The following is a 20,854-nucleotide window of genomic DNA, read 5'->3' as shown; positions in this document are numbered from 1 at the left end:
CCCTGATCTCTCTTTTGACGAACATATCAAGACTGTTTCAAGGACAGCTTTTTTCCATCTACGTAACATTGCAAAAATCAGAAATTTTCTGTCCAAAAATGATGCAGAAAAATTAATCCATGCATTTGTTACTTCTAGGTTAGACTACTGCAATGCTCTACTTTCCGGCTACCCGGATAAAGCACTAAATAAACTTCAGTTAGTGCTAAATACGGCTGCTAGAATCCTGACTAGAACCAAGAAATTTGATCATATTACTCCAGTGCTAGCTTCCCTACACTGGCTTCCTGTTAAGGCAAGGGCTGATTTCAAGGTTTTACTGTTAACCTATAAAGCGTTACATGGGCTTGCTCCTACCTATCTTTCCGAGTTGGTCCTGCCGTACATACCAATACGTACGCTACGGTCACAAGACGCAGGCCTCCTAATTGTCCCTAGAATTTCTAAGCAAACAGCGGGAGGCAGGGCTTTCTCCTATAGATCTCCATTTTTATGGAACAGTCTGCCTACCCATGTGAGAGACGCAGACTCGGTCTCAACCTTTAAGTCTTTACTGAAGACTTATCTCTTCAGTAGGTCATATGATTGAGTGTAGTCTGGCCCAGGAGTGTGAAGGTGAACGGAAAGGCTCTGGAGCAACGAACCGCCCTTGCTGTCTCTGCCAGGCCGGTTCCCCTCTCTCCACTGGGATTCTCTGCCTCTAACCCTGTTACAGGGGCTGAGTCACTGGCTTGCTGGTGCTCTTTCATGCCGTCCCTAGGAGGGGTGCGTCACTTGAGTGGGTTGAGTTACTGACGTGATCTTCCTGTCTGGGTTGGCGCCCCCCCTTGGTTTGTGCTGTGGTGGAGACCTTTGTGGGCTATACTCGGCCTTGTCTCAGGATTGTAAGTTGGTGGTTGAGGATTTCCCTCTAGTGGTGCGGGGGCTGTGCTTTGGCAAAGTGGGTGGGGTTATATCCTTCCTGTTTGGCCCTGTCCGGGGGTTTCTTCGGATGGGGCCACAGTGTCTCCTGACCGCTCCTGTCTCAGCCTCCAGTATTTATGCTGCAGTAGTTTATGTGTCGGGGGGCTAGGGTCAGTTGGTTACCTGGAGTACTTCTCCTGTCTTATCCAGTGTCCTGTGTGAATTTAAGTATGCTCTCTCTAATTCTCTCGTTCTCTCTTTCTCTCTGAGAACCTGAGCCCTAGGACCATACGTCAGGACTACCGGGCATGATGACACCTTGCTGTCCCCAGTCCGCCTGGCCTTGCTGCTATTCCAGTTTCAACTGTTCTGCCTGCGGTTATGGAACCCCTACCTGTCCCAGACCTGCTGTTTTCAACTCTTAATGATCGGCTATGAAAAGCCAACTGAGATTTATTCCTGATTATTATTTGACCATGCTTGTCATTTATGAACATTTTGAAAATCTTGGCTCTCTCTAATTTTCTCCTTCTCTCTTTCTTTCTCTCGGAGGACCTGGGCCCTAGAACCATGCGTCGGGACTGCCGCCCGTGGTGACTCCTTGCTGTCCCCAGTCCGCCTGGCCTTGCTGCTATTCCAGTTTCAGCTGTTCTGCCTGCGGTTATGGAACCGCCACCTGTCCCAGACCTGTTGTTTTTCAACTCTTGATGATCGGCTATGAAAAGCCAACTGAAAATTATTCATGATTATTATTTGACCATGCTTGTCACTTATGAAATTTTTTGAACATCTTGGCATAGTTCTGTTATAATCTCCACCCGGCACAGCCAGAAGAGGACTGGCCACCCCTCATAGCCTGGTTCCTCTCTAGGTTTCTTCCTAGGTTTTGGCCTTTCTAGGGAGTTTTTCCTAGCCACCGTGCTTCTACACCTGCATTACTAGCTGTTTGGGGTTTTAGGCTGGGTGTCTGTACAGCACTTCGAGATATTAGCTGATGTACGAAGGGCTATATAAAATAAAATTGATTGATTGATTGAGCTAGGCATCCCTAGTTTGTCAGTTTAGCCTAGAAGATGCTCCACTAATCCCATGCCCTATTCACACTCACACAAATCTATTTTGTAACAACAATATCATGGAAAAAAATATAATAATTAGAAAGCGATAGTTTCCCAACTGAAAAAAAGACTAAAGACCTAATGATACGTGGCTGCTGTGTTCAAACAATGAATGGCTTTTTCTCGAAATCATTGATGATCAGATACTTCAGTTGTAACTGGTTCTGTTGCACTCCATATTTACAATTGAAAGACAACTTTAGCACTGTTCCAAACCTAGACTATGCTCTTTTATAATAATAGCCTGTATAGAAATCAACATGTCTCCGGTGCTGAAGGATGCGCTCATTCGTTCTCATGCTCTGTTGTGGTATAAAATAAGATTCTGTCTGTCTCCAGTCATGTAAAATGACATAGAACTGCATGAAATGCCTTTAGAAAAGGCTATTTTGTCTCGGACCGCAAAAGAGATGATATAATAAAAGCATTGCAACAGTCCTGGTAAACCACCAGCCACTATCTCTATCAGGACCAGCTGGCTACCTTGCCATGTAATCCCAAAAAACGAAGAACAGTTTCTAAAACTCCATATCTAAGGCTCTGGTCTGTCCTATTAGTGAGGGTAGATGGTTTCTCATATTTTATCTGCTTACCACTTTATGCTTAAATTATTCTTTTAGGAATAGGGGATGTTTTTTCAAGTATTCAGGGAAGGTCGGGTAAAAATATATTTGACTGAAAGGAGGGCCATCCATTTTCATTTCAGAGAGATCCAATTTTCTCCATGTATTCCTCATTATAAATGATTTACAGTCCCTTACAATTCATCACATCGCGAGTGAGTGTTCAAAATGTGTTCAAAATAATGTGTTCAAAATAATCAAGGAAAACACTTTCTAAAAATCTAAAGTAATCCGGCGGTGGGTAGTTTGTGCGCACCGCCATGTTTGTTTTTCCACATCAACCAAAGATAACAAGAGATGCACACAAACATTGCATGTTGCATGTTGAAGGGGGGGGTGTCATCTACCATAATTCACTTCCAGAAGTTAACGCGAAAGACGAGTGAGCCATCCCTTCACCTCGTTTTGTTATAACATCTTTGGTCTGACAGACATTTACGTGACACCCAGAATGCATTGTATGATGTCACAAACATGGCTCTGCACATAGCTGGCAATTCGCTTAGCATTAGCTCATCATAATCAGTACAATCTTCTAAAAAGTATTTTTCACATCATACGTGTCCATTACAATCTATGCAAGAATCGGAATGCATGATATGTCACCAGTACTTGAAAGCGTGGATAAAACAGTATATAAATAAATAATTGCCACACAAACCATTTTCTGACAATGATTTATTGATACAAGTGGCACATGCCGGCAGTCAATCACGTAACCTCTGACACTCACTTGGAGCCAGTTATTGTTGTTGTTTATGTACTTAGCTACTGGGATAAGCTGTAGCATTAGCAATGTCTTTCAAAACGAGACAACTCACAAATGCGGAAATTCTGGAGATTTTTGTAAATTCTGACAATGAGTCTGAGTATGAAAGTCAGGAATCAGATTCGGACTGTGACAGTGAGGAGCTGCTCCTCAACCTTGTGGCCATTGAGAACCCGGAATCTGCGGACCCCTTGCCCACCGATGAAGACTCAGGTCCCTCTGAAGATGCTGGTGGTGATGGAGGTTGACCAACAGTGGAAGAAGTACTGGAGGCCTGTGGTAGCTGGAAACCAGCCAGCCATTTCCGCTCCTCCTGGCCCTGCTGTTTATTTTGATGAGTCCAAGTCTCGAGTGCAAAGCCCCTTGCCATCTCCCTCTGAGGCAGAGTGCTTCAAGCTGTTTCTGACAGAGGAGCTGGTGGGAGACATACTGGAGGAGACCAATTGCTATGGCTTAAAGTTGCAGGAGAAGAGAGAGCCAGGAGTGAGGGGGAAACTTGCTAAATGGGTGACAACCACAATTTGTCAAATTCATACCTTCCTCGTGACAGTCCTTCTCGTGGGAAAAGTAAAGAACTCCCTAAGGGAATACTGGAGCATGGCTCCTGTTTGTAACTCCCTTCTTTGCCACCCTCTTTTCCCAAGACCACTTCCTAGTTCTGCTGTGATGCCTGGATTTTGACAACAAAGCTACTTCCAACGTAAATGACCCCTTACACAAGCCTGACATCAGCATTTGGTTGGGTCTTTGTGCCATACAATGACCTATGCATTGACGAGTCTCTGATGTTATGGAAGGGTAGGATGGTATTTCGTCAATATATTCTAGAGGTCGACCGATTAATTGGAATGGCCGATTTAATTAGGGCCGATTTCATTACGAACTAATTTGCCAGAATTTTACGTAATTATGACATAAAATTGAAGGTTGTGCAATGTAACAGGAATATTTAGACTTATGGATGCCACCCGTTAGATGAAATACGGAACGGTTCCGTATTTCACTGAAAGAATAAACGTTTTGTTTCCGGATTCGACCATATTAATGACCTAAGGCTCCTTTTTCTGTGTGTTATTATGTTATAATTAAGTCTATGATTTGATAGAGCAGTCTGACTGAGCGATGGTAGGCACCAGCATCCTCGTAAGCGTTCATTCAAACAGCACTTTCGTTCGTTTTGCCAGCAGCTCTTCGCAATGCTTCAAGCATTGCGCTGTTTATGACTTCAAACCTATCAACTCCCGGGATTAGGCTGGTGTAACCGATGTGAAATGGCTAGCTAGTTAGCGGGGTGCGCGCTAATAGCGTTTCAAACATCACTCACTCTGAGACTTGGAGTAGTTGTTCCCCTTGCTCTGCAAGGGCCCCGGCTTTTGTGGAGTGATGGGTAACGATGCTTCGAGGGTGGCTGTTGTCGATGTGTTCCTGGTTCGAGCCCAGGTAGCGGCGAGGAGAGGGATGGAAGCTATACTGTTACACTGGCAATACTAAAGTGCCTATAAGAACATCCAATAGTTAAAGGTATATGAAATACAAATCGTATAGAGAGAAATAGTTCTATAATTCTTATAATAACTACAACCTAAAACTTCTTACCTGGGAATATTGAAGACTCATGTTAAAAGGAACCACCAGCTTTCATATGTTCTCATGTTCTGAGCAAGGAACTTAAACGTTAGCTTTCTTACATGGCACATATTGCACTTTTACTTTCTTCTCCAACACTTTGTTTTTGCATTATTTAAACCAAATTGAACATGTTTCATTATTTATTTAAGGCTAAATTGATTTTAGTGATGTATTATATTAAGTTAAAATAAGTGTTCATTCAGTATTGTTGTAAATGTCTTTATTACAAATAAATAAATAAAAAGTGGCCGATTTAATCGGTATCGGCTTTTTTTTGGTCCTACGATAATCTGTATCGGTATCGGCGTTGAAAAATCATAATCGGTCGACCTCTAATATATTCCCTCCAAAAGGAACAGGTTTTGTTCAGGTATAGTATACACAGGGTTTTCCACTGGCATCCAACATTATGTGGGGCTTGAGGTGTCCGCGTCCATGATGATGACCATGCTGGCTCCTCATCTCGGGAAGGGCCGCACTTTGTATGTGGACAATTGGTACAGGAGTCCCACATAGGGCTGTGGTGGTCATGACATTTTGTCAGCCAGTTATTGTCATGAAACAGACAGCGGGTCTCGCGGTAATGTACCGTTAAATAACATAAACACGTTTAGCATCTCCAGGCCTCCACGCATACAAGCCGCTGACGCGCGCCTTTGAAACATCTACATTTAAAAGTTAGTTTCAATTTAGAATGGCCCATGGGGCGGCAGGTAGCCTAGTGGTTAGAGCGTTGGGCCAGTAACCGAAAGGTTGCTGGATTGACTCCCCGAGCTGACAAGGTAAAAATCTGGTTTTCTGCCCCTGAACAAGGCAGTTAAAACTTCTTGTCAATATGGGGGCGCTATTTTCACTTTGGAAAAAATTGTGCCCAATTTAAACGGCCTCGTACTCTATTCTAGATTGTACAATATGCATATTATTATTACTATTGGATAGAAAACACTCAAGTTTCTCAAACTGTTTGAATTATATCTGTGAGTAAAACAGAACTCATTTTGCAGCAAACTTCCAGACAGGAAGTGAAAAATCTGAAAACGAGGCTCTGTTTCAGGGCCTGCCTATTCAATTGCCTAATATTTATCGATATGCATGCACTTCATACGCCTTCCACTAGATGTCAACAGGCAATGGAAGGTGGAATGGGGTGTCTAGCTTGATCTGAGGTCGAACAAGAGCTTTTGGAGTGGCAGGTCAGGAATTTCCTTTCTCTACCTAGGCGCGCGAAGCACCTCCATATTGTCTTCTGATAAGCGTTCGGTATACACGGCTAAAATCTCCGGCTCTGATTTTATTTGATACATATTAGAAAAACATCATAAAGTAGGTTTTTTCAACCGAGTTTCATCAGTTTATTCAACGTTTATTGGGACTTTTGGAGTTTTCCGTTCTTTGCGTCGCGAGAAACTGGGAACGTCATCAAGATTGACTAGCATTGTGGCACGAATTCGACAGGAGAAAAGGACATTCTAAAACCAAACAACGATTTATTCTGGACCTAGGACTCCTTGTACAAGATTCTGATGGAAGCTCAGCAAAAGTAAGAACAATTTATGATGTTATTTCGTATTTCTGTGGAAAATGTTGATTCCTATTCTGTGCCGTTTTGGCGGGCGCTGTCTCGCAATAACGCAAGCTGTTTGTTATGGTAAAGTTATTTTTAAAAATCTAACACGGCAGTTGCATTAAGAACCAGTGTCACGAATCCCGCTTCCTGAGTCTGTTTTTGCCTGTGTTCTGTCCTGGAGTGTTTTTTCCGGTGTCCTGGAACGCACCCTGTCTGGTTGCCGGGCGACGTAGCTAGTTGGAGGATCTCTGAGTACCCGCACCTGTATCCCATCAGCTATCTGCACACCTGGTCCTGATCATCACCCCTCCACTTCATAAGCGCTGACCTGACATCCATTCCCTGCCGGATCGTTATCCATGAACAGTATGTTGTGCCAGCGTATCAGCCTCCAGTTTGATAGAGTTTGTTTTGTTGTTTTGTACGTCTTGCTTGCCTTGAACTTACCTCAGTTTTTTCTGTCTACAGTCATTCACCCGGAACACTCATCCCATCCCTACCTGGTCGTCGGTGACTTCAGTTACTTCCTTGGATCTGCTTACTCAATTCCATCAACTCACCTCCGCTGCCTGCTCCGCTACTTGGATTTTTCTATCACTACATTTAAACTTGTAAATAAATACTCACCTTCGTCTTACTCTCCTTGTCCTGGTCTGCTTCTGGGTTCTACTTTAGAGAACCGTGATAGAACGATCCGGCCAGGAATGAACCCAGCGGACCTGGACTCCGTTCGACATGCCATTACCCATCAGGGGAAGATATTGGGACAACACAGCACGGCGCTACAGGAGATAGCGATTTCAGTCCAGAACTTCTCTGCTAGCTTGGCAAGTATCCAGGATCAGCTCAGTTTGCCGGCGGATTTTCCACCACCTGTTTCACCCCTCTCACCTGCCGCTTCTGGAGCGGTTTCCTTCCGTGAGCCCAAGGTACCGACGCCTGATAAATACGAAGGGGATTTGGGAAGATGCCGTTCATTTCTTATGCAGTGTGGTTTAGTGTTTGATCTGCAGCCCCACTCTTACGCCACAGACAAGGCTAGGATAGCTTTTGTTATTGAATTGCTGCGTGGTAGAGCTTTGGAATGGGCTTCAGCTGTTTGGGAACAACAGGACACCTGCATGGCGTCATACCAGGAGTTCACGGCAGAGATGAGAAAGCTTTTTGACCATCCAGTCCGAGGTAAGGACGCAGCTAAGCGGTTGTTCTCTCTTCGCCAAGGAGCTCGTTACGTGGCAGACTTTGTGATTGAGTTCCGGACATTGGCTGTGGAGAGTGGGTGGAGTGAGGAGGCACTACAAGCGGCTTTTTACCAGGGGTTGTCGGAGCAACTCAAGGATGAGCTGATCTCCTATCCGGAGCCTTGTGACCTGGACAGTTTGGTCGCATTATCTATTAGGGTGGATAACAGAGTTCGAGAGAGAAGGAGGGAGAAGCAGTGGGTCCGGTCCAATCAATCAGCTACTCGGTTACCATTCGGGTCAGGAGGTGGACCAGAAGGTGTTAATCATGTTTCCTCACACGGGATTAGTGGAGGAGTCCTGCCGCCAGATCCTGAACCTATGCAAGTGGGGCGGCACGGGTTAACTAAGGACGAGCGCCAACGTAGACGTGAGACCAACAGCTGCCTCTATTGTGGTTGCTCGGGACATTACATCTCCGTTTGTCCTCAGCGCACGTTAAACTGCTCGGCTCGTTAACCTTTCACGAGTCACAAACCCCCCATCAAAAAAAGCTGACTAGCATAGCCGAGCCTAAAGCGACAGGGATATCATATAATCAAATGTTCATGAAATCACAAGTCCAAGACACCAAATGAAAGATACAGATCTTGTGAATCCAGCCATCATTTCCGATTTTTTAAATGTTTTACAGGGAAGACAAAATATGCAACTTCATAAGATGACAGTCTGATAACATATTTATGGTATAGCATATGTTTTTTTAGAAAAATGTGCATATTTCAGGTATAAATCACAGTCCTACATTGCAGCTGCAATCAGAAATAGCGTTGGAAGCAGCCGGAATAATTACAGAGACCGACGTCAATTACCAAAATACTCATCCTAAAACATTTCTGAAAAATATACAGCAAATGAAAGCCCAACATCTTGTGAATCCAGCCATCATTTCTGATTTTTAAAATGTTTTACAGGGAAGACACAATATGTAAATCTATTAGCTAACCACGTTAGCAAAAGACACCACTTTTTTTACTCCACCATTTTTTTACTCCATCAGTAGCTATCACTAATTCGACTAAATAAAGATATATATAGCCACTAACCAAGAAACAACTTCATAAGATGACAGTCTGATAACATATTTATGGTATAGCATATGTTTTTTTAGAAAAATGTGCATTTTTCAGGTATAAATCACAGTTCTACATTGCAGCCACCATCACAACTCTCACCAAAGCGACTAGAATAACTACAGAGAGCAACGTGTATTACCTAATTACTCATCTTAAAACATTTCTGAAAAATACACAGCGTACAGCAATTGAAAAACACAGATCTTGTGAATCCAGACAATATTTCAGATTTTCTAAGTGTTTTACAGCGAAAACACAATATATCGTTATATTAGCATACCACATGAGCTAACATCACCCCAGCATTGAATCAATGCAAAAGGGGCGATAACGTTATCGCCACCAAAATATATTAATTTTTTCACTAACCTTCTCAGAATTCTTCAGATGACAGTCCTGTAACATCATATTACACAATGCATATAGAGTTTGTTCGAAAATGTGCATATTTAGCCACAAAAATCGTGGTTATACAATGAGAAAAGTAGCTAAACTGGGCAGAAAATGTCGGGCGCCATCTTGGAGAGTGACTTAGTCTAATCATTAAATAATCATAAACTTGACTAAAAAATACAGCGTGGACAGCATTTGAAAGACAAATTAGTTCTTAATGCAATCGCTGAATTACATTTAAAAAATTTACCTTACTGCGCAATACAAGTTGCGCCAAAGCGAAGCTACCCCCCAAAAAATGGCAGCTTATGCGTTTAACATTTTTCAACAGAACAACGATTTATCAGCATAAATAGTTCTTACTATTAGCTGAGCTTCCATCAGAATCTTGGGCAATGTGTCCTTTCTCCGGTCTAATCGTCTTTTGGTCGAAAGATGTCCTCTTGTCCTGTCGAAATGGCCACTAACGTTCGGCATGTACAGGGAAAGTGTCCAACTCTTGAAAGTGCGTCACAAAGAAATGCCAGAAAATCGCAATAAACTGATATAAACTGAAATAATTCGGTTCAAAATAACAAGATTATGATGTCTTTAAAGCTTATATCGAATAAAAACATGACCGGAATTATCTAAGGAGCTAAAACCAGAGCTTCCACAACGATACGCAAAGCTCCTCTTTGCGCCCGAGCGAAGATCCAAAAGAATGGCCACCGTGATTCCAATCAATTTATAACCTTTGGGAACTACGCAGAGAGTCCATTTCAAGTCTCCCTATTCGCTGACACCCAGGGGAAGGCGTATGCAGTGCATCTCAACCAATAGAGGACAGGCAAATTAATACACAGGTCTCAGAACAGCCAGTACAATTCTGAATTCTGACATACACATAGGAAAATTGCTCTAAGTCGAGTTCTGTTTCACCCACAGACATAATTCAAACGGTTTTAGAAACTAGAGAGTGTTTTCTATCCAATAGTAATAATAATATGCATATTGTACGAGCAAGAATTGAGTACGAGGCAGTTTAATTTGGAGACGAATTTGGACTATGTCGAAATGGCACTCCCCTAGTGGCAAGAAGTTAAGTTTGGGAGGTTTGTTAGCGAGCCAGTTTCAACCTCTCAAGAGCCCTGTCAGACCTCGTTTTCCTGCTACCCTCATAAATAAGAATCAGAGTTTAGCGATTAACGCTTTCATCGATTCAGGTGCCGATGACAGCTTCATTGATGCCGACTTAGTGGAACAGCTGGGGCTTTCCAAGGAGCAATTACCGGAAGCCATTGAAGCAACCACTCTGAACGGCAGTAGTCTGGCACGGATCACTATGAGGACTGAACCGGTTAAGATGTTGTTGTCGGGGAATCATTCAGAGGTTATTTATTTTTTCAATTTGCCTTCCCCTCATGTTCCTCTGGTTCTTGGATACCCCTGGCTAAGAGAACGCAATCCCTCGTTCGATTGGGTGACTGGAAAGGTAACTAGTTGGAGCATTGAGTGCCATGCTAACTGCCTCAGGACTGCCTGTTCTCATGCTGTCCCCAGTCGGGTCAGTGAGTCTGCTCCTCCTGATTTGTCCCTGGTTCCTGAAACATATCACGAGTTGGGTGAGGTGTTCAGTAAGCAGAAGGCTCAGTCACTTCCTCCCCACCGACCTTATGATTGTACGATTAATCTCTTCCCTGGAGCTGCCTTTCCCAAGGGACGGTTATACAGTATCTCTCGACCTGAGCGGGAAGCCCTGGAGACCTACATAAAGGAGTCTCTTGCTGCAGGTCTCATTCGTCCCTCGTCATCACCCCTGGGAGCTGGATTTTTTTTGGTGAGTAAGAAGGATGGCTCTCTTCGACCGTGTATTGATTATCGGGGGTTGAATGATATTACGGTCAAGAACAAGTACCCCCTGCCCTTGATGAGCTCCGCTTTCGATTCTTTACAGGGTGCTACTGTGTTTACGAAGCTTGATCTACGCAATGCGTATCATCTGGTTCGGATCAAAGAGGGGGACGAGTGGTTGACTGGGTTCAATACACCTATGGAACATTTCGAGTACCAGGTGATGCCGTTTGGACTTTCCAACGCTCCAGCAGTGTTCCAAAGTTTGGTGAATGACTTGCTGAGGGATATGATCGGTCTGTTTGTGTTCGTTTACCTGGATGACATCCTGATTTTCTCCAAGGAGCTTTCCAGCCACATCCAGCATGTTAAGCAGGTCCTGCAGCGGTTATTGGAGAACCGTCTGTTTGTGAAGGCAGAGAAGTGTGATTTTCACGCCCACACTACATCCTTCCTCGGGTACATCATCTCCAGGGGTGAGATCAAGATGGACCAAGAGAAGGTTCGGGCGGTTCGGGATTGGGCCCGGCCCGGTACGAGATTGCAGCTCCAGAGATTCCTGGGATTTGCGAACTTCTATCGGAGGTTTATCCGTGATTACAGCCGGGTGGCCGCCCCTTTAACTGCTCTGACGTCTTGCACCAGAATTTTCTGTTGGACTCCTGAGGCAGACCGAGCATTTCTGAACTTGAAGAGCCGATTCACCAACGCCCCGATTCTCTCTCAACCTGACACTTCCCGTCAGTTTGTTGTTGAGGTGGATGCATCTGATGTGGGGGTGGGCGCCATCCTGTCCCAGCGTAGCTCCACTGACGGTAAACTCCATCCCTGCGCCTTCTACTCTTGTCGTCTTTCACCAGCTGAGAGAAACTATGATGTGGGTAACCGGGAGCTTCTCGCTGTGAAGCTTGCCTTGGAGGAGTGGCGTCACTAGTTGGAGGGAGCGGAGCAACCGATTGTGGTCTGGACTGACCACAAGAATCTGGCTTACGTGCAATCGGCTAAACGTCTCAACTCCCGTCAGGCCAGGTGGGCTTTGTTTTTTGGACGCTTCAATTTTTCCCTGACGTGCCGACCTGGGTCGAAGAACGGCAAAGCGGACGCCTTGTCCCGGATGTTCTCCAAGACGGAGGAGAGTGGGGCCAAGACTGAGACGATTATTCCCCAGAACCTTGTCGTGGGAGCCGTAACATGGAGGATTGAGGAGGATGTGATGGCGGTCCTTCGGACGCAGCCCGGCCCCGGTAACGGTCCACCCGGTCGGTTGTTCGTGCCTGAGTCGGTCCGTTCTGATGTCCTTCAGTGGTCCCACGCCAGCAAGATAGCTTGTCACCCTGGCGTTGCCCGGACTATGGCGCTACTGCGCAGACGATTTTGGTGGCCTGCCATGGGAGAAGATACCCGGAGGTTTGTTGCCGCTTGTCCTGTTTGTGCGCAGAATAAAAGTACCAATCGGCCCAGCTCTGGGCTTCTTCACCCCCTACCTATTCCCCGGCGACCTTGGTCGCATCTGGCCCTGGACTTTGTCACGGGGTTGCCCTCTTCTGTTGGGAACACGGTCATTCTGACCATTGTGGACAGATTCAGTAAGTTCGCTCACTTTGTCCCCATCTCCAAGCTTCCATCTGCCACTGAGACGTCCAAGATCCTTGTTAGGGAGGTTTTCAGGGTCCACGGATTGCCCAGTGACATTGTTTCTGACCGTGGTCCTCAGTTTACCTCTGCTGTGTAGAGATCTTTCTGTTTGGCCATTGGAGCTACAGTCAGTCTCACATCTGGTTTTCACCCCCAATCTAATGGTCAGGCGGAGAGAGCCAACCAGAAGATGGAGTCCACGCTGCGCTGTCTTGTCTCCTCTGATCCCACCTCTTGGTCCTCTCAGTTACCCTGGGTCGAGTATGCCCATAATACTCTCCCTTCATCTGCAACTGGGATGTCTCCCTTCCAGTGCCTGTATGGTTACCAACCACCCTTGTTTCCTTCTCAGGAGAGGGATCTCTCGGTTCCCTCTGTCCAGGCCCACATTCGTTGTTGCCACCGGACCTGGCATCGGGCCAGGAAGGCCCTCCTTAGAGTTTCGGACCGGTATCAGATCCAGGCGAATCGTCGCCGTATTCCTGCTCCCGCTTATACCGTCGGAGATAAGGTTTGGTTGGCTACACGGGATCTTCCTCTACGGACTGAGTCGAAGAAACTGTCACAGAAGTTCATTGGTCCGTTTGTGGTAGAGAGAATCATTAATCCTGTTGTGGTTCGACTCAAGTTGCCTGCAACGCTTAGAGTACACCCCACCTTTCATGTCTCCTGCCTCAAGCCGGTTCTCCTCAGTACTCTGTTGCCCCCTCCTCCTCGTCCTCCTCCCCCTCGGATGATCGGAGGTGGTCCTGCCTACACGGTACGCCGCATCATGGACTCCAGACGGCGGGGTCGAGGGTTCCAGTATCTTGTGGATTGGGAAGGATATGGATTTTTCTATCACTACATTTAAACTTGTAAATAAATACTCACCTTCGTCTTACTCTCCTTGTCCTGGTCTGCTTCTGGGTTCTACTTTAGAGAACCGTGACAACCAGTGTATCTTTCATTTGCCATACAACAAGTATTTTTATGTAAAGTTTATGATGAGTTCTTTGGTCAGATTAGGTGAGTGTCCAAAATAGCTCCGGACATTCTGGTGAATCGATGCTACATATTCACAATGTATAACCACGGTTTGCAGCTCTAAATATGCACATTTTCGAACAAAACATAAGTGTATTGTATAACCTGATGTTATAAGACTGTCATCTGATGAAGTTGGTCAAGGTTAGTGATTAATTTTATATCTTTTGCTGGTTTTTGCGAATGCTATCTATGCGGTGAAGAAATGCGGTTGTGTGTTTGGCTATTGTGGTAAGCTAATATAATGCTATATTGTGTTTTCGCTGTAAAACACTTAAAAAATCGGAAATATTGGCTAAATTCACAAGATGTTTATCTTTCATTTGCTGTACACCATGTATTTTTCATAAATGTTTTATGATGAGTATTTGGGTATTTCACGTTGCTCTCTGTAATTATTCTGGCTGCTTTGGTGATATTTTTGATGGTAGCTGCAATGTAAAGCTATGATTTATACCTCAAATATGCACATTTTCGAACAAAACATAAATTTATTGTATAACATGTTATAAGACTGTCATCTGATGAAGTTGTTTCTTGGTTAGTGACTAATTATATCTCTATTTGGTCGGTTTTGTGATAGCTACCTATGCGGTAGAAACATGGTGAAAATATGCGGTTGAGTCTTTGGCTATTGTGGTTAGCTAATAGAAATACATATTGTGTTTTCGCTGTAAAACATTTAAAAAATCGGAAATGATGGCTGGATTCACAAGATGTTTATCTTTCATTTGGTGTATTGGACTTGTGATTTCATGATATTTATATGCTATTATTTACTTGTGGCGCTATGCTAGGCTATGCTAGTCAGCTTTTACTGATGAGGATGCTCCCGGATCCGGGATGGGTGTTAAGTAAAGGTTAACCCACTGTTCCCCGGTAGGCTGTCACTGTAAATAAGAATTTGTTCTTAACTGACTTGCCTAGTTAAATAAAGGTTACATTTAAACATTTAAAAAATCTAATGTGCAGGAACAGGGCCAGGGGAGAAAAATGTCATCTGGTATGCACTCGACTAGTGAATGGAGGCTGTGTGCTTTCTCGCTGGTCCATTTTTCAGTGATGCAGGATACGCTACTTCTGTTTTATAGCGGAGCATGTGCTTAATATGAGCCGCTGAGAATTAAATATAAGAATGCTTGTTTCACTCCAGGCATCAAAAACCTGTTTGAGGAGAATGCTCTCGCTGCTCAACAGTGATATTCATCAAAAACTCTGTATTCCATGTGCTCTCCAACCTGCAGCTACCCAGTGCTTAATTTGGGAAACCACATGAAATCTGTTCGGGAACATCAATAAGTAACGTGTTTTCGCAATGAAACATATTTCACTAAACTGTTGACAGCCCCTCTGTGTGCTTGAGAAGGGAGTGAAGGAAAGAGAGAAGGAGATGGAAACGCATGGTGGTGAGATATTCTGTATAGCTAAAGGTAATGTGTCACCCAATTAATTATGTATATATAAAAAAAATCTCTATTACTAGTCTATTCAAAATCATTTACTAATTCACTATAATTGTAGGCTAACTGTAAGCCACAATCAATGAACCAACAGCATCGCCTAGGGCTATATGTTGGAGGATAGCGTAAGGTAACCAGTCCACCCAGTATGCATAATAATACAGTTCACACTCAACGACGATTACTCAAATTTGTTTAATAATTTTGGAGTATAGGCTAGACCAATTATGTACAAAAGACATCTTAAATCAGTTTTGTTTTATGTTTTTCTGCCGTGAGTAAGGCTCGGTATTGTATAACGACTTGGGCTCACAAACGTATGTGTATTCATAAACTCTAATCTGCGTATGGATGTTTTTGAATTAATCGTCACCTTTGAAAGCACTGTCCATTTCGTTGGGTTAAGCTTTGAAACAACATCCACAACGACCATGTTTTACACTCAGTTTCAACCTGCTGTTTGTTGAACTTCTTTCTTCAAATTGATCATCACAGGGAGGTGAGTTTTAAAAGGAGATACTGTTTTAATGATAAGTGTTTCATGTGATTTTCATGTCAGGGTGGTTAGAGGGACAACAGAGCCCTGAGTACCAAGCCAACAGGGCCTGTTGGTCGTTAGTGATTTGGGTACTACCAAAGCATGTCCAAATCAAATCAAATGTATTTATACAGCCCTTCTTACATCAGCTGATATCTCAAAGTGCTTTACAGAAACCCAGCCTAAAACCCTAAACAGCAAGCAATGCAGGTGTAGAAGCACGGTGGCTAGGAAAAACTCCCTAGAAAGGCCAAAACCTAGGAAGAAACCTAGAGAGGAACCAGGTTGAGGGGTGGCCAGTCCTCTTCTGGCTGTGCCGGGTGGAGATTATAACAGAACATGGCCAAGATGTTCAAATGTTCATAAATGACCAGCATGGTCAAATAATAATAATCACAGTAGTTGTCGAGGGTGCAGCAAGTCAGCACCTCAGGAGTAAATGTCAGTTGGCTTTTCATAGCCGATCATTAAGAGTATCTGTACCGCTCCTGCTGTCTCTAGAGAGTTGAAAACAGCAGGTCTGGGACAGGTTGCACGTCCGGTGAACAGGTCAGGGTTCCATAGCCGCAGGCAGAACAGTTGAAACTGGAGCAGCAGCACGGCCAGGTGGACTGGGGACAGCAAGGAGTCATCATGCCAGGTAGTGCTGAGGCATGGTCCTAGGGCTCAGGTCCTCCGAGAGAGAGAAAGAGAGAAAGAGAGAATTAGAGAGCATACTTAAATTCACACAGGACACCGGATAAGACAGGAGAAGTACTCCAGATATAACAAACTGACCCTTGCCCCCGACACATAAACTACTGCAGCATAAATACTAGAGGCTGAGACAGGAGGGGTCAGGAGACACTGTGGCCCCATCCGATGATACCCCCAGACAGGGCCAAACAGGAAGGATATAACCTCACCCACTTTGCCAAAGCACAGCCCCCACACCACTAGAGGGATATCGTCAACCACCAACTTACCATCCTGAGACAGCATACAGCATAAGAGGTTATTATCGTAACTCAATGATCACGTGGAATTTTGCTGCGGTCATGAGTAATGTCTGCCGGTGTGGTGGAAATATGGTCACCGCAACAGCCCTAGTCCCACACTCTTTCAGCCTCTGCTCTCCAACCGCACAGGGGCCTGTGGCACCGTCTGGTCGAACAGGAAGGGGAGGCCAGCATTCGGAAGCAGGAAGATGCAGAGGGGTAGGTGGAGTTCAAGGAGAAGGTCAACAGCTGGCAGCAAAGTGGCATGACAAATGAGACGATCATGTCCTCACCACTGTCTATTCAGCAACCATGTTTGTCACAGGGAAGGTGGACCCCCTGACGGGAGAGAGAAAGATCAAACCAGACTGTTTGCTTAATTATAACCTCAAAATGGGGGCAGTGGATAAGGCGGACATGATAAACAGCTTTGTGGAATGCGCTCGGAAAACTACCAAGTGGTATAAGAAGATCTTTTTCAATCTGCTCGACACTGCTGTCCTCAAAGGCCACATAGTTTACCGCCAGCTAACAGGTGAGATGATTACTGAACAAGATTTTTTGTAATTCACATACAGTTCACATAAAAATCACATACAGGGCCATTATGCAATTATAGACCATATCTCACCCACCTACCCACTGCCTCATCATCCTCTCCACTCCCTGATCGTCCCCACTCTCTCTCCCTCTCCCACATAGGTATTCCAACAACTGGATTCCCACCCCCCCCACCACTAAAGGCGTAGTATCATGGAAAAGCACAGTGAGAAACTCATGAGAAGCTGCTGGAGGAGCCCCACACCCATCGGCGGCCATCCACTGGGGACCATCCTGCTGCAGAAAATCCCCTACGCCTCATTGCATTTTCCTTCCGATGTCCCTCAACCTGCTGCTCAAGGAATTTGCACATGGAGGCACTGCAAAGTCTGCCTGTCTGGCCACAGGAGAAGAAAACAGAGGAGGTTGAGAAGGTACATGGGTTTAGCTTGTGACATCCCTGTGTGTTGCACCATGCTTTGGGGAGTACCATACCATCTTCAGAAATTACTGACTGACTGACTTACTTGACAGGTGACCTACCATGATAATACACCTTTAGTGGTGTGGGGTGGGAATGCAGTTGTTCAATCACTACATGAACATTGAAATATGGGTTATACAAATGAATAAGTTGTTCGTCTTTTCTTGCTGCTTTTTTTTTCCTCTAGTAAAGCTAGTTTTTGTTTTTCAACACTACCAATAGTTTAATAAAATAGACAACCGTTATACACTGCTCAAAAAAATAAAGGGAACACTTAAACAACACAATGTAACTCCAAGTCAATCACACTTCTGTGAAATCAAACTGTCCACTTAGGAAGCAACACTGATTGACAATAAATTTCACATGCTGTTGTGCAAATGGAATAGACAACAGGTGGAAATTATAGGCAATTAGCAAGACACCCCCAATAAAGGAGTGGTTCTCCAGGTGGTGACCACAGACCACTTCTCAGTTCCTATGCTTCCTGGCTGATGTTTTGGTCACTTTTGAATGCTGGCGGTGCTTTCACTCTAGTGGTAGCATGAGACGGAGTCTACAACCCACACAAGTGGCTCAGGTAGTGCAGCTCATCCAGGATGGCACATCAATGCGAGCTGTGGCAAGAAGGTTTGCTGTGTCTGTCAGCGTAGTGTCCAGAGCATGGAGGCGCTACCAGGAGACAGGCCAGTACATCAGGAGAGGTGGAGGAGGCCGTAGGAGGGCAACAACCCAGCAGCATGACCGCTACCTCCGCCTTTGTGCAAAGAGGAGCAGGAGGAGCACTGCCAGAGCCCTGCAAAATGACCTCCAGCAGGCCACAAATGTGCATGTGTCTGCTCAAACGGTCAGAAACAGACTCCATGAGGGTGGTATGAGGGCCCGACGTCCACAGGTGGGCAGGTGGGGGTTGTGCTTACAGCCCAACACCGTGCAGGACGTTTGGCATTTGCCAGACAACACCAAGATTGGCAAATTCGCCACTGGCGCCCTGTGCTCTTCACAGATGAAAGCAGGTTCACACTGAGCACGTGACAGACGTGACAGAGTCTGGAGACGCCGTGGAGAACGTTCTGCTGCCTGCAACATCCTCCAGCATGACCGGTTTGGCGGTGGGTCAGTCATGGTGTGGGGTGGAATTTCTTTGGGGGGCCGCACAGCCCTCCATGTGCTCGCCAGAGGTAGCCTGACTGCCATTAGGTACCGAGATGAGATCCTCAGACCCCTTGTGAGACCATATGCTGGTGCGGTTGGCCCTGGGTTCCTCCTAATGCAAGACAATGCTAGACCTTATGTGGCTGGAGTGTGTCAGCAGTTCCTGCAAGAGGAAGGCATTGATGCTATGGACTGGCCCGCCCGTTCCCCAGACCTGAATCCAATTGAGCACATCTGGGACATCATGTCTCGCTCCATCCACCAACGCCACGTTGCACCACAGACTGTCCGGGAGTTGGCGGTTGCTTTAGTACAGGTCTGGGAGGAGATCCCTCAGGAGACCATCTGCCACCTCATCAGGAGCATGCCCAGGCATTGTAGGGAGATCATACAGGCACGTGGAGGCCACACACACTACTGAGCCTCATTTTGACTTGTTTTAAGGACATTACATCAAAGTTGGATCAGCCTGTGGTGTGGTTTTCCACTTTAATTTTGAATGTGACTCCAAATCCAGACCTCCATGGGTTGATAAATTTGATTTCCATTGATAATTTTTGTGTGATTTTGTCAGCACATTCAACTATGTAAAGAAAAAAGTATTTAATAAGAATATTTCATTCATTCAGATCTAGGATGTGTTATTTTAGTGTTCCCTTTATTTTTTTGAGCAGTGTATATAGTTCTATGTCTTTTCTTGCAGTTTTTTTCCTGCAGTTAATCCGTAAATGAGTGTACGTTAAAACAGTATGTTGCTGGCATACAAAAGCTGTCCTTCATCATCGGCTAGAAAGATGTTCACTTCCATTTGTGATGCTGGCAAGTTATGTTCAATACTGTTTGTGTGGTTTCTGAAAGTACAGAAAAAAGAGGAATTATCAGTATTTAGAATCAAATATTAGGATATAGCAATTAAACAATATTACAAAGAAGTAACATATGCTATATAACACTGCTATATACCTGGTAAAATAAAATAAAATCATACAAAATCAAAATAGTAAGTTACATTGACAAAATCACAAAAAAAGAATGATATAACAAAAAGCAACTATTAAGCTCCACAAAGGGGCAAAGCAGAGAGGAGCTATGCTAAAGAGGCCAAATGAAAACACACAGGCCATGGTCATAAGGCCAGGGCAGCTTCAACATATACAACACAAGCTAATAAGTCTTTGTTTTACAGGGCTAATAGAAGAATGTAGTTAGCTGCATAAGACCAAATGAGTATAACATCATAAAGGTTATGAAATTAGTACCTCGCATGTCCACGGTAATAAAGGAATACACATAGAATAGATTATGCTCCATACATACGTACAGTACAGTGTGCTACAGTATAAACGACATAACACGATATAAAGAAACTATTATAATAACTAAATAAGGCATTTACTTCAATAGGAACGCACACATGTTCAAAGTTATTATTAGTAAGGGAAACAACAGTGAAGGCGACGCGGGCACCAGACGGAAAATGCGCCAGGGGGATAAAGTTAGTGCAAGTACTTTTCTGACTGGAGATACGCAAATGTCTGCATACTTGACCTTGGGAAACACTGGGGAAGTGCTCATCGAAGTGAGAAGTTTGGCAGGCTCGTTGTAATGCCACAAACGTAACTTGTAAACTGTTGAAAATAATTTGAAATTGACAAATTGAAACATAGCCTATAGATAATTAGCGGGCAGTATGCCTTTAGTTTGAGGGCAGCGTGGGTTTAACTGTCCTGTTGCATAACAATCCCATTTTGAAACAGTGAATGCATTCTGACATCACGCGTATTAAAAAAAAACATGCTGGAGGGACCGTTAGTAATTCTGTAGTGAAAAGGTTAAGTGAAATTCCAAATTTAATTTTGACCTATGCGCTGCGGTCTAAGGCACTGC

The sequence above is a fragment of the Salvelinus alpinus genome, chromosome 37, assembly GCF_045679555.1.
Source record: "Salvelinus alpinus chromosome 37, SLU_Salpinus.1, whole genome shotgun sequence".
Classification (NCBI taxonomy): domain Eukaryota; kingdom Metazoa; phylum Chordata; class Actinopteri; order Salmoniformes; family Salmonidae; genus Salvelinus; species Salvelinus alpinus.
This window is presented reverse-complemented; position numbering follows the sequence as displayed.